The sequence below is a fragment of the Rhinichthys klamathensis genome, unplaced genomic scaffold (assembly GCF_029890125.1).
Source record: "Rhinichthys klamathensis goyatoka isolate OS25496 unplaced genomic scaffold, OSU_Roscu_1.1 h1tg000739l_1, whole genome shotgun sequence".
NCBI classification, from domain to species: Eukaryota; Metazoa; Chordata; class Actinopteri; order Cypriniformes; family Leuciscidae; genus Rhinichthys; species Rhinichthys klamathensis.
The window spans coordinates 32,083-46,460 of NW_026607151.1; the positions used below are offsets into that span (position 1 = coordinate 32,083).

Genomic DNA, 14,378 nt, shown 5'->3' on the forward strand with positions numbered 1-14,378 from the left:
GAGATCTGATGGGATGTGATTGGGAATGATGGGGCTGCTGATGGTAGAGGAGGGATCCTCTTCTCGCATGTGTCATAAAGTTTTAGCGCTCAGCCTCGGCGGGGCTTTGTACAGTGATGTTACGGATCGGGATGAAAGATGACGTGCGGGACTGCATGACAGTAGACACATATACAGACGTGTAAACAACTCACACTTGTGGGGCACTTTGAAACTTCGAGTGTGCATGAGAAAACAAGTCATAAGTATTATGTGATCCTCATCCAATCAGATGTTAAGTACACACAGACACTCTATATAAGATCATAAGCGCATGTACACGGCACTCTCTGCTACTCTCTCACACATACATAGAAACACTCCTTGATTTACTCACACTAACAATTCCTCACGGAGACTACTGATACTTCCTGTCTGTCTGCATTTCTCCTCGTTAGGATGCAACTGGAGGCCTGGCCTCTCTGTAAGCAGACACTTTTTTAAAATAAATTAGAGTGCTAGCAAAAACATCCCTAGTGAAAAATAAATATACCAAAATGTATTTGAAATACATTTATTTGTATGCTAAGTATACTACAAATACGTTTACATATTTATGTACTTAATATAAATACCCTACAATTGTATTGTTGGTATACTAAATTGTTATACTTAAAGTCTGCTAAATTGGAACAACTAATTTTGTATTTAATGCACTTGAGTTATCTGGAAATAGTGCTCAAGTTCCAAGAACTTAAGGACTAAACAACCTTCAAGGCTTTTTAAACTTGCAGGTAAGACTTGTCTTGCTGAACTTTCCATTTCTAGTTTACTCTACGCTGTTGTTGGGGCAATGCAGCCAAAGTTTTCCCCCGCTTGACTATCTTTGTAATAAAAGAGCTTTTGTGAAGCGGAACACCCCAAGGTTGTGAGACATATACTCGTGCTTCTGGCAAACAATTAATTGGCACTTTGCAGTGCTAAAAGTGTTGATACGCTTGATTCCTGTTTGGCTGGGAGGGGAGCAGAGCAGCAGCCATTAATCAGAGTGTCTCTCAGCCATTTACAGAAGCATGTAAACTATCACACTGTTGCAGTGGCAGTGCAGCCGCAGCCGTGCCGACTCATCTCTACCATATGTGTTTCCAGGGCCTTCTGTGAAAACTTACTTCAGCACTTTTGACCACCTCTCTCTCTTTCTTATTCCTCTCACTCCTGAGATTTCATGTGGCACTGCAGGCTAGAACCATGCAGACTCTGTATGTCTCGGTCAGTGGGGTGTGGATGTGTCCTCTTGTGAAATCAATGCTTCTGTTCGCAGACTTCGCACTTGTGTGTGTGTGTGTGTGTGTGTGCAATTTGTTTTCTGTATAAACATGTTGGTGACGGGAGTGTATTTACATGAGCAGTCATTGGGATTTAAAGGGATAGTTCACCCAAAAATTATAACTCATTCATCATTTATTTACTCACCATCATGTCATTCCAAACCTGTGACTTTTTTACTTCTGTGGAACACAAAAGATGATATTTTGAAGAATGTCTCAGCGGTTTTCTTTTAACCCAATGTTGTCTTGGACCCAACTGACTTTCATTTTATCTAAAAAAATTTTTTATTTGAAACATTGTTCTTTACTCAGAATTTTAGGGTGAAGGGATATTAGGGATACCAAAAGGATATTGAGAGTGAAGTATATAAGTATAATACCCCCTAGCAAACAGAAAATAACAAATAATATAACAAAAATGATTATTTCCAAACAGGTTTTCCAACCACCCTTCTGTTTTGTGTTACTCTGAGACAAACAGGTAGTCCTGCCACAGGTGTACAGTTTCCTCTGCAGATTAAACAGGGATAGAAAGTGTTTTAAAGTTTGTTTCAACACACACACACACACACACACAAACACACACATACACACACACAGACAAACACACACACACAGGCAAACACACACACACACACAAACACTTTGGCCCTGGTCTAAAGGCTGCACCCCACACCCTGAGTGACACCATGACTAATACATACACAGATAAACACCATCTATGACAAACATGATAAGAGTGCAGTGCAAAACTCGCTGACAAACACCCCCAGATCCGCATCCCTATGGAAATGCTGACACATACTGACTGATGGATGTCTCCATGGATACCTGTCACCGTGGAGACAGACACCATGTCTCTCTCAGTGCAGTGGCATCAGAATCAAAGCGAGCAAGTAAAGCAGCGGGGAGGGAGGTGTAGAGAGATGGACATGAACAGAGGAGAGCAGAAGAAATGCTGCGTTTATCTGACAGCCAATGCCGCAGTGTTTCTTTGGAGGTCTCCTCCCTCATGCGAACCTGTCGGCTTGTTGCACCGTTCTGTAGGAGAACATATTCATCTCTGCCCCTTTTCCTTTCTTTCCACCTCCTTTCTCATTCAACTCTCTCCATCCCTGCTTGGCCATCACTTCAGGGGCGTGGCTATGACGGGCTGATTTACCACTCGATAGAAAATCGATTAAATTACAGTTTTAGCTTGAGCTTGTACATTTTTCCCAATTGATTATTGGCCATTCAAGTGTCGACAGTCAGCGCTGCATAATCAGCTCAGAAAGAGCCTTTAGATTAAACCTACTAAACATAATTAACAAGTATAAAGTTTTCAGTTAACAAAGATATGTAGGCAAATTATTATTACAGAAAAAAACTGGATTTAAACCTAAAACTCCACATATTCAAAGTAAAAACCTTAACCAGGGCTCAACCATAAGGATTTTTTTCAGCTTGTCAAGTCGGGCAGCAGTTATTCGATTTTCACTTGCATTGACAACCTTTTCACCGCCCCCTCACGAAGAATCATCAATTATTAATTTTAGTAATGCATTTCTTTTTTTGCATTTGCATTTGCTAGAAAAATGTCTATTTTTCATTAAATGTTAAGTTTACAAAAACTACATTTAATTTACAAATACAAATATTTTTTAGTTAACATTAAAATGATTCAATTTATTTAAAATAACTCAGTAAATTGATAACATTTTAAAATATTAAAATTAATTGCTTTTGCTAGAAAACAATGTCATTTGCAATTCATACTGAAGCTTTCAAAAACTATTATTTGTTAGCCAGTTAGATGACATTATCTGGGTGACAAATCAGCACAATTTGCAACAATATAGAAGGAGACCACATGTTTAAGCTTGGAAGGTGTAATATGTACTACAACAACAATGAATGTAAGAATACATTTTGAAATGTTGAATGAATGTAAGAATACATTTTGAGTGGAAAAGCGGCACTGGCCCAAAAGGTCCAAAACTCTCACACTGGTCCTGAGACATTAGGACCTCCTTATTGCTAAGCCCTGTTACCTTTAGACCAACAAATCCAGCCCACTTTTTAAAAACAAAGCGTCTCTCCTGTGTATTTGAGTTAATCATTTGGATTGTAACAGTAGTGTTTCACAGATTTGGTAATGGTAAAATCATTATTCCTGACAAAATTTGAAACTTTCTTAAACCGAATTGTATTTCCTCTTATATTAACTTCAGTTGCCCACACCACACCTCCAAATGCACACCCCAGGATGTCATCCTAGTAACATCATTGCATTGCTCTCTCCTTGTCTGCTCTCCAGACCCTCCTGAAACTCCCTAAAGCTCCTCGCAGCCTACTCTTCAATGTCCTCCCTCCATCATTCTCTCCCACACTAGGTGAAATGGAAACACGCTCTGAGAGCCTGGGGTTGCTATAGTAACAGGCTCACTCACCATCTTGTGTGTCACCATCACATGAGCTCCTGACGACCATAGCCCAACTCCGAGGCTATGTGGCTGGGACGGCTCCATCACTCTGCTCTGGGGATTCAGAACCCCACCTGGGATTCCCTGTCTCTCTCCGTGCTGCCACTGCTGCTACATAGGGCTGTATCTACACAGGGAGAGATGACAAGGTCGACCAAATAATTAACGAACAGGCAACTAAATTAAATAAATAAATAAATAAATCCACATGCCTGAGTCAACTCTCTGTAGACTTTCAACACCCACAGCAGGGCTCAATAATAAGCCTTTTTTTTGTGCTGGCCTGGGTTGGTCGAGAACGAGCGGTTCAGATTTTTACTTGCCCTGCCATCAGTTATACTGGCACCACCACAAATAAATAATAAGCTATTTTTAGACACATATTTTATTATGCAACTGAATATATTTATATTTTTCATGAAACATGTTTTGAGCTTTTTTGTAACAAAAAACCCCCTCAATTATGACGTCAAAATGCTAATGCTAAAAAAGCTGAATACATTTTCAAATAAATAAATATATAAATATATTTGTTTATTATTCCAAGATGTATTAATTGGAATGCACCGATATGAACATTTTGGCCGATACCGATAATTCTTTATTATTTGAAAGCTGATAACCGGTATATTAGCCGATAAAACTAAATCCAAATTTTGATATAATGTTTGAGAGTCTGATTACAAGAACAAAAGTCTCACCATTAAAAGCCATGTCCCAAGCACACAAATATAATGTTCTCATTATAATTTTATGTAGCCTATATGACAGACTTGCGCTGCACATGTTGCACCTAACTGCAGTTTTTCCTTTTTTTGAAGTTATTCCAATCATATTTCAAGCCATTCAAAACCATCATGGCGCGAACAGTGCACATCTGAAGTGTCTCTGCTGAAGGAAATGGTCCATTATTTATCTGCTTTAATATATCGGCCAAATTTTCTTATCAGGCCGAATATGATAACATTAAAAAGGAACATATATCGGCATCCCTAAGTTAAAAAACATAAAAAAAAAACATTTCTACACATTTCAAATGATGTTTCCAAGACCCTCACGTGCTAAATAACATTTAAATCAACAGAATTCACACCAATAATGTTTAAAACATCACAGAAGTCCAAATGTTTTAGTTTACAAGGCATAAAAACACATGTACAAACTCAACAAACACAATGTGCAGTGACAGTGAGGCACTGGCCTGATAGGGACACTGACAGTTCTGTCAACTGGCTCAAAACTCTCACACGGGCCCCGGGGCCATTGGGCCATCCTTACTTGTATAGGCCTGCACCGGATCACTGAGAAAACCGAGAGAGCGAGAAAGAGAAGTATATGTGTGGGTGAAAGAATAAAGGCCAGCAAATTGATTCGCATGATGGCACTCTGCATAATCACTCTGAACATGGAGCCAAGTCTGATTTATCACAGTAACAGGGCTGACGTGACGTCACAGCTCGGACACTTCTGTCTTGCGCTACCTTGCTCTAACCTTCTCCATATTTCTTCCTTTGCCCTTCACTCTATCCTTTTCTTATGACAGCACTCTCACCTGAAGACAATCTTACCCTAACTTACATTTTTTCATCACTTTCATAAACACCTTACTCACTCTTAAATCACAATAAATGTAAATAAGCAAAGGTGTAAATTTTCTCATTTGCCTCTTTCTCCAATGGTCCTATATAGCACATATTTCTATGGCATAATGAATATGGTTGGAAATGCAGAACCAGATTTTATTCCATTAACAGCTCTTCAAAATCCAAATTGTTCTGCCGATCGATGCAGACAGAAAAGTTCCCTCCTGAAAGTCAATGCGAATTGCCTTTTGCAACCCACTGTACTCACACAATTATTTATCCATTGGGAATTGACTGGATTGTGAAAAGTGGATGTTGCATCAACTATTAAAAAAGTTTTCGTTAATTGAAATAAAGCTAAAATAAAATTTAAATATTAGATGAAATTAAACTTAAAAAATGTAAAAGAAAATGAGAAATGTTGCCTTGGCAACTAACTGAAATAAAATAAATTTGAAGCACTAAAATTATTAAAAATAAAACAGAAATAAAAACAGAAATACTGTAATAAAAATAAAATATGACCAACGCATATTAAGCATATTAATAAATACTATAATATGTCAGAATAAATACTACGTCAGAGGAACTTTTTACTACATTTGGATTAAAAATTTTAAATTAAAAAAAATATTTAATAACTTTTCGAAAATCATATTTCATATGTTACAAGAACAGCCTTTTTCCACCTTAGAAACATTGCTAAGCTACGTAACATGCTATCTGTTTCTGATGCAGAAAAGTTAGTTCATGCATTCATGACCTCGAGACTAGATTACTGTAATGCTTTAATAGCTGGTTGTCCTGCATCCGCAATAAACAAGCTACAGTTAGTGCAAAATGCAGCCGCTAGAGTTCTTACTAGGTCAAGAAAATATGATCATATAACACCAATTTTATCATCTCTACACTGGTTACTTATTAAGTTCCGTATCAATTATAAGACCTATAAAGACCTAAATGGTTTAGCTCCTGTGTATTTAATGGACCTTCTATCACCCTACAATCCATCGCGTTCTTTAAAATCACTAAATTCGAGGCTTCTGGTCATTCCTAGGATATCTAAGTCCACTAAAGGAGGGAGGGCGTTCTCGCATTTAGCTCCTAAACTCTGGAATAGCCTTCCTGATATTGTTCGAGGCTCAGACTCGCTGTCCCAGTTTAAAACTAGATAAAAGACGCATCTCTTTAGCCAAGCATTCACATAACGCTTACCTTTTATACCACTGTTGAATCAGATCGAATGCATTAATATTATGAACAGCAGCTACGCTAATTATTTCCCATCTGCTTTTCTGCTGTTATCTCGGGACGCAAGTCCCGAGGTAAATTCGTTCGTCAGCTCCAGTTTGTAACCAGCCTCTCACGGAGACTTCAGATGCCCCAACACCTGCGATGAGACGACTAAACGCCTGTGAAGAGACGACTCGACGCCTGTGAAGAGACGACTCGACGCCAGCAATATGTCATTCCCTAAATTAATACATGATTAACTAACTGTATGTTTCTATGTACATTTCTAAAATGCACTTTCTGTAAAGCTGCTTTGAAACAATATGTATTGTGAAAAGCGCTATACAAATAAATTTGAATTGAATTGAATAACATGAACCTGAACAATAAAACATGCAATAAAGTCAACAAGTTCTGATTTTGAATTAAATTTGTACTTGAATTACAAACAGTAATACTAAGATATGCCTTTTATTGCGATGAGCTGCCTGCAGAGTTGCCTAATAAGGCAACAAGTCAGCTAACTTTTCAGATGCAGCCTACAATATCTGTCTCAAACTCATTAGTTTGAAACAGTTTATCGACTCACACACTTGACTGAATAAGTAAGAGTGTTCTTCTGCAAATACTAAGAGAATCCTAAATTGAATCTTTAAGGAACGGATTCATTACTTTCCTTATGATTCCAAACCTTAAACTTCTTTCGCATTAGACTCTTTCTTCGTGACTACTTTTCCCACCCCAGAAGACGGCATTAAGATGATCCCCAAACGCACGCAACCCCACATCATGGTGACCGCCACTTCACAGTAAATAAACTCACCCTCAGGGACAGTGTCTGCATAAAGCCCCACGAAAAGCAACACAGATGAGGCTCTGAATCTGGGACTTCTAATCAGACATCATCATCATCATGGTGATACATTGTATACTGGCTGGCCTGCTTTGTAAAACACAATCGACACGCTTATTCTTACACAGAAAAGCACATACTCTTGCATGCAGATTTACAACAGGAAAAGCCCCTTTGCTTGAGTCTATATTGCTGCTCTGATCTCTCCTCCTGCCCTGGCTCACTTATTCCTTCGGTGACCCGAATCAAACTCCTTCCAGATAGTGTGGCTCAATGCGGCGGTACCGCGATAGTGCTTGCATTGCGAGGTCACTGAAGCCTGAATGCTCTCATTACCAAACTGCCTCTCCAAACACATGAGCTAACCATAGCCTGACCACTTCCATTACCCCAAGTCAGCTTTACTCACACATGATCGAGCCATTGTCTGACCACCCTTACAAGTTAGGCTCTGGCTGTTTACCCATGAAATAGGCAGTTCCTGACAGTCTCTGTTAGAGAATATCAATGTGACAATCCATTATCTATATAACATCATATTACGACCTCCTCATGTCAATGACTTATGAACACATGGCTGAATCTTAGGTTGACTTGAAGGTAACCCATGTGCTTTTGCCAATATGCATTAGGATCATGGCTAAAACACTTCCAGATGTACAGTTCTTCATGTTTTGAGTCAAACATGATGGGCTAAACATAGCGCCATCACTTGCAGTTAGCATTAGTCACGCATGGATAAACCACAGCATGGCTGCAGTCACTACAAACACATTGTGCAGAGAATATGTTCTGAAAGCATCTTGGCTGGCGAGCTTTCTTCAAATAGCTGCACAGAGGTCAGCATCTGCCATGACTCAACTAAGTTTACGAAGCGAAAACCCAAAAATACACCATGAAACCATGTGTGACCTTAAAATCCCTCCATGTATTCTATCTCTGGCCAAAACAAATGTAAATGCTTAGTGTTCATCTGCCTCGCGTCAACAACACCAGCGCTGAACACAACCAAGACGTGAAACCAACCAAGACATGAAAGTATGCTAATGTAAGCATAATCTAAACAGAGATAGACTGCTTTATTAACACACGGCTGGCTATTTCGCTTCAAATCCACACAGACTCATTAATAATCCCTCACGGGCAATTTAATCAACTCGGCACTGGCCATCCATGCCTATTGTCCGTCTTCGCGAACACACGATCAAGATGTTCCCCCCTCCCCTCACACATGACAGACCTCTCGCCCGAGTCCCTTCATCCCCAAAGCCTTTTACCTCCACATGAACGCACTTACATCGCTCCAGTGGGCTTCCAGATCTTGCCACAGGAGACTTGAACGCCGCGAACGCTTCCTGCCTGGGGAGACGTTTCCACTATTTCCAATTATGTCACTTCAGGGCTGCTTCCGGTATTAATTTTATATCAATAACCACTGCCATTCCTTACTGACAATTACTCAATAATTAAAAGTCTTCATTGTTCCCCTGAAGGACCAACACACAGGACTGGACTGGGGAACTCAATCAAAGCAATCACGGCTAATTATGCCGTGGCCCTCTTCCTCCACGCCCCCACTCTGCAGGGAGAGCAAAGGAGGCCCGAATCAGCACTATGGATGGGTCAGCTCTTGCACGGCTCAATCCACCCCGTTTATCGGTTTTGAAACCAGGCCAGAGTATGCAAACGGCTCACCGCGCCACTCCATCCCTGCGTCTGAGCACGCAAGGTGACATGCAATGATTTATACGAAGCCATCTCCATATCGACGGGGACGCCTCGGATTGCTAAGTTAGGCAGTGGTCAATTCAGCAGTCCAGCCATCTCTTCAATAAAGCCTGAAGATGGCCTTCTCACGATCCAGCCAAAAGATGTTTTGCACGAAAACTCTGGCCCTCTAGTCGGCAGATTGTTGGAAAGCAGTTCAGCCCAAGAAGGGTCATCCTTCTCCCTCGCTTAAACAAGGGGATTTATATTTTATGTGTGGTGCATTAAAATTAGACAGAAGAGTCTCGCACTATTGTCCCCAGACATCACTTCTGACTAATTCATTACACTTTTATAACTTTGCTCAATGTCATATTTCAGCCAGCCAGTAGACGTAACATGTTGTAAGATGCATTAAACGTCATGCTCTCGCATACTGTTATACCACCTTGAATAAAGACTACAAGCACGGTCAGTGCACCGTAAAGCGTCGTCTGTGCCGTTATCTCTAGGGGAAATCACCCTGCAACGTAATGGCTTGAAGATTATGGGATATAAAACTAAAATTCGACACAGGCTCTGATTTTTTTGGCTTGATTTTGTAGGTCTGTTGAAGCCCTTGAACTATGCCTGCTGAAGACAAACCCACTGTATATGGACTAAGATGCAGTCTTATAATCAACAATATCGTACTGCAAAATTTCTCTGCATGTCATCAGCCAGAATTTAGCTCAGGATCCCATGGCACAAGAGCACCAAAGACTCAGGGATGGCTAATACCATCCAGCATGCTACAAAGCCCTCCCACACCCCTTCTGAATTAATAAAAGCCTTTTATTGTTGTGCAGCGGTTACTCCAGAAAAAAAACTGACTTAGTGTGATGTGTCACCTGGCATGTAAAAGAAGAAGCCTATGAGGCAGTTTAGGCCAGTGGAGTGTGTGCATGCATGTGTGATCATTTCTGTGAGTCATCTAAATTTCTTACTAAGAGGTAGGTGTGCAGGTGAGTTGAACCATGTCCTATATGTGAACGTGTCTTTTTGTTTATTGTCTATGAGCAAACAAGACAGATTTATGCCTCTAATAATTAAAGTGTGTTCTGGTTTAATTAATGCATTACTGTACACATCCATCATTGATTTTTTTTTCCTAATGGAAATAGAGGTGAACAAGGACGGAGTAAAATAAATAAATAAAAATTCCAAATTGAACACAAAGTTTACTCCCTGGACATCCAGTTCCTATAGATGAGGCTGATTGCTTTATTAAAAGGAATATTCCAGGTTCAATTGAAGTTAAGCTCAGGCTACGTCCACGTGTATCCGGATACATTTGAAAACGGCGTTTCAGTGTGGATGAGAAACTTCTAAATTCACCTTTACTGCGCATGCGTGAAACCTCACAAAAGCTCACTGAGATGATACAGATGGAAAAATAAATAATAAAGTTATCGCGGAATTCTTCTAACAGGATAATTTTATTTAGCAAAATATCTCACCATCAATGATGCGTCCAGGTCGCACTCAGTCACCATATGTTTGGTCTAAAACGCGACTGCTCTGTATTGGTGCAGGACAGCAAATGTGAGTACATTTTCTGTCATCTTTGCAGGACTGTGATATGAAGAGTGTGCAAAGTAACATATTTTAGCAACAGTGTAAAAGTGAATAGCACATAACAGGCACTATACCAGTAAACATGAGTATCTATTGGTACAACATGGATCACATGACTAAACTTACGTCATCGTTTTCAAATACCTCCGGCTTCACAGTCCACACTACAACACGAAAACAGCGTTTTCAAATTTATCCGCTTTGGAGAGCGTTTTCCAAAAGCTATGTTTTCATTGACTTAAAACACCGTTTCAGTGTGGACGGAAGGCCAAACCGGAGAGACTGGTATAGTGCCTGTTATGTGCTATTCACTTTTACACTGTTGCTAAAATATGTCAAACGAAAACGTATTAGTGTGGACAGTCGACAGCATTTGTGTATTAATGTTGCTTACTTCAAATAATTAATTCCTGGCTTTCTTTAAAAAAAAGTAAAAATCAAGATTATGGTGAGGCACTTACAAAAGAAGTGAATGGGATTTAAAAGCTGAAATTTGAAGCTTATAATTTTATTAAAGCACTTACATTATTTCTTATGTTAAAACTTGTATATTATTTAAGCTGTAAAACAGTGTAAATCATATTTAAATACATATTTTTTTACACTAAAATCATGTTAACACATATTGTTTACATCTGGTTATATTACTGAAACGTTTAATGTTTACAGATTGACTCCTATTCACTTCCACTGTAAAAAATCTCGCTGTAACAGAAGTGCAAAATCAACATTATGCTATAGATTGAGCTTAACTTGTATTGAACCAGAAATATTCCTTTGAATGTCTAAAATATACGTTGTTTTCATGATTTTTACCCCAAAAAAGAAAAAAGAAACGGTTTAATATAAAAAAATACAAAAAAAGTTGTAATAGATGATCAAGGCCATAACATGAGCAAGTTATCATGCAGCACTATGCAACAGCACCTCGCTCTCCACATTCTCATAATCTAATCTCACTAAGGCGTCTGGTTCTGTTCAGCAGCTTTCTTGTTTTTCCTTTATGTCAAACGACTTTTATTGCCTTGTTTTTCTGTGCATCTCTAAACCACCTTTTAATCATTATCTAATTATTTAGATCTAGATTTGCCACAGGCGCTGAGGAGCAACTTGCTGAGTTGCAGCCCTGAAGGGTCTGATTGGAGCAGAAGGGTTGAGGGTGCAATGCTCTCTGTGAACTACTCCATACAGCATGTCTGCATAAGCCTTCCTCTCTGACGGCTGATGTCTGTCACCTTTTGACCTACTGAAGTTAAAAGCCCCTTCATACATTTAAAAAAAGGCACATGAAACGCAAAAGTAAGGTGAGGCATCAAAGGTCGACTAGAGCGCACACATAAAAGGTATGAATTTAAAGGGCCTTTTAGCAAGAGAAGCTTGAAGCTGATGTAAAAAATAAAACATTAGATATCATTTATCAGTTAGAACTTCACATGCAATATATTGCACAGGCTGCCAGAGTCACAGAGAGGAATGGAGCGTGAACAAAGGCATTTAAATGATTATTCATAAAACTTCATGTCACCTTTAAATTTAACACCTGCGTGTTAAAAGAGGAACCCATTGGAATATCCACAGCAGGTAAATGGCTTACTTCAAACCATTCAAGAGGCATTAGCGAGTTATTAACGAGCATTAATTTCAACATGGTGGATGGTTTTTATGAATACAGCTCTGGGTGACTCCAGAGTTTAAAGAGAAAGTTCATCCAAAAATGAAAACGCAGTTAACATTTACTCACCACCATGTTACTCCAAACCGGTATGACTTTTATTCCCACAAAACAATATGTTAGTCAGGATAACAGTTCAGTCACTAATCACTTTCACAGCATCTTTTTTTTTAAATATATACACCATACAATGCATGTAAATGGTGACTGAAGCTGTAATTTCTGCCTAACACAAACCAGCTCTGAGCAGCTCCAAGAACTGAACAATTTAGAAGTTCAACAAGGTGAAAGACAACTGTTTACCAACAAACATTTGTCATGATTCTGATTTTGGCCCAGCTATACCTGGTTTGCAATGTGAAAATGTCTCCCTCAAAGCTTGTGTTCAAATATATTTATCATTTATGTGATGTGTCATGGCTTATGTTGCCAAGGGAACATATGATAATGAAAACATTTCTGCTCTCTTATATACTCCGGTTGAGCCTGGGGTCTGTGTAAGAAGCCTTAATCATTCTCTTCCAAAATGACAGCAAACTCAACTTATCACCCACAATTTCCACCTCATACTTTCAACAATCTAAATCACCCTTTTACTTCTGAAATGGCATCGCAATAATATATCATATCAGCAGCATCTACTAGGCTACTATCCAACAATACACAGAGTGATAAGGCAGAGCTTTATTCCATCCATAAATAGGATTCAGCATGAGAAACCTGTGTGAGGAATTGCACCCTGTTCCTTTAGCAACAGATGCCCAAGTCATCACCAGCACCACACGTCTCTCTCTCTCTCTCTCTCTCTCTCTCTCTCTCTCTCTCTCTCTCTCTCTCTCTCTCTCTCTCTCTCTCTCTCTCTCACACACACACACACACACACTATCAGGGAGCACAGCACATGCCTATGGGCTAATTCTCTCTCAGCTCAACACATCAGCATTTAAACCCTTCGTTTCATGTGTCACAGATAACAGCAGTAGATCTTCATTCATTGCGCTTAATCTGTTTGTTTCTTGTTCGCGAGCGGTGGAGCTCGAGCAGACAAGCCGCGCGCGCTTTAGAGATTTATCACAGGCCACACAGTGCCTTCGTATTTGCACCCATAAATTTGGTCAAAGCGTCTTTCAAAGTGAAAACACTCAATCATATTTCAAAAATAATCCAAAGTTTGAAGGCAACAGGTTTAGGGGTTGCTACATTGGTTAGGCTATAGTAAACCAAGAAACAGCGTGACAAGTTAACTAAAGAAAATGCGCATTTGTGAGCATCCTTTAGACTCTGAAAAATACGCATTGAGAGGCCGATATTTGTTGTTATGCAGAAAAGTCTAGAATTATACATACCCAGCACTAACTAAAATAACGGGCGTTACGATGTATTTCCAGTTTTATTATACAATGTGTTTAAAACGAATCATCTCTCATTCCTCGACTTGTAATAAGCAGTCCTGTATCCTAAAGTAATCCATCCATAATTTATGACTCTAGGTTACTAAATATTGGTGAAAGGTGTCTCGACAGCACAAATTCATTAGTTTACATCGACGCCTGGACGCACGCGCAACTGGACACATACACAGACGACACAGACACACACTGCCGCATTAATTCCATTGTACTTCTATACATATTAAAACACGGGTTTCGTTATTATAGCCATGAATACAGCTGGCAAATAATAGAAAATACAAAATTACAGTTTTAAACGCAGTTGTTTGCGAAGGCTATTTATGCACAAATTTCCTAGACTACCGAACAACATACAAAATGTTTGTTTTCCAAGTAATACTACTAAATGTTTAGTCTTACCTTGACTCTTGTTACTTTGATTTTAATCTAAATATATCCGTCAGAAGCTCTGGTGTGGAGTCGATGTCTCCTCTCGCCTGTCTTTCTCCGTCTTTCTAGCTCTCTCGCTGTTCAAACCCCCCTCCCTCCC

The 14,378-nt window shown here is 39.4% G+C and overlaps 1 protein-coding gene across 3 annotated transcripts in view; it reads right to left on the reverse strand.

Moving 5' to 3' along the window:
* Positions 1–14,378, reverse strand: part of lrrc4ba (leucine rich repeat containing 4Ba) — a 39,453-nt gene extending 25,075 nt beyond the window's left edge. For 2 of the 3 annotated variants that reach the window (XR_008805749.1, XM_056242670.1), the window contains exons 1-2: positions 14,249–14,378; positions 3,740–3,899 (exon numbers count right to left, since the gene is read on the reverse strand). The gene's annotated coding sequence lies outside the window, so the exon portion shown is untranslated. The remainder of the gene's footprint in view (positions 1–3,739; positions 3,900–14,248) is intronic. The other variant, XR_008805750.1, reaches the window with a different exon arrangement.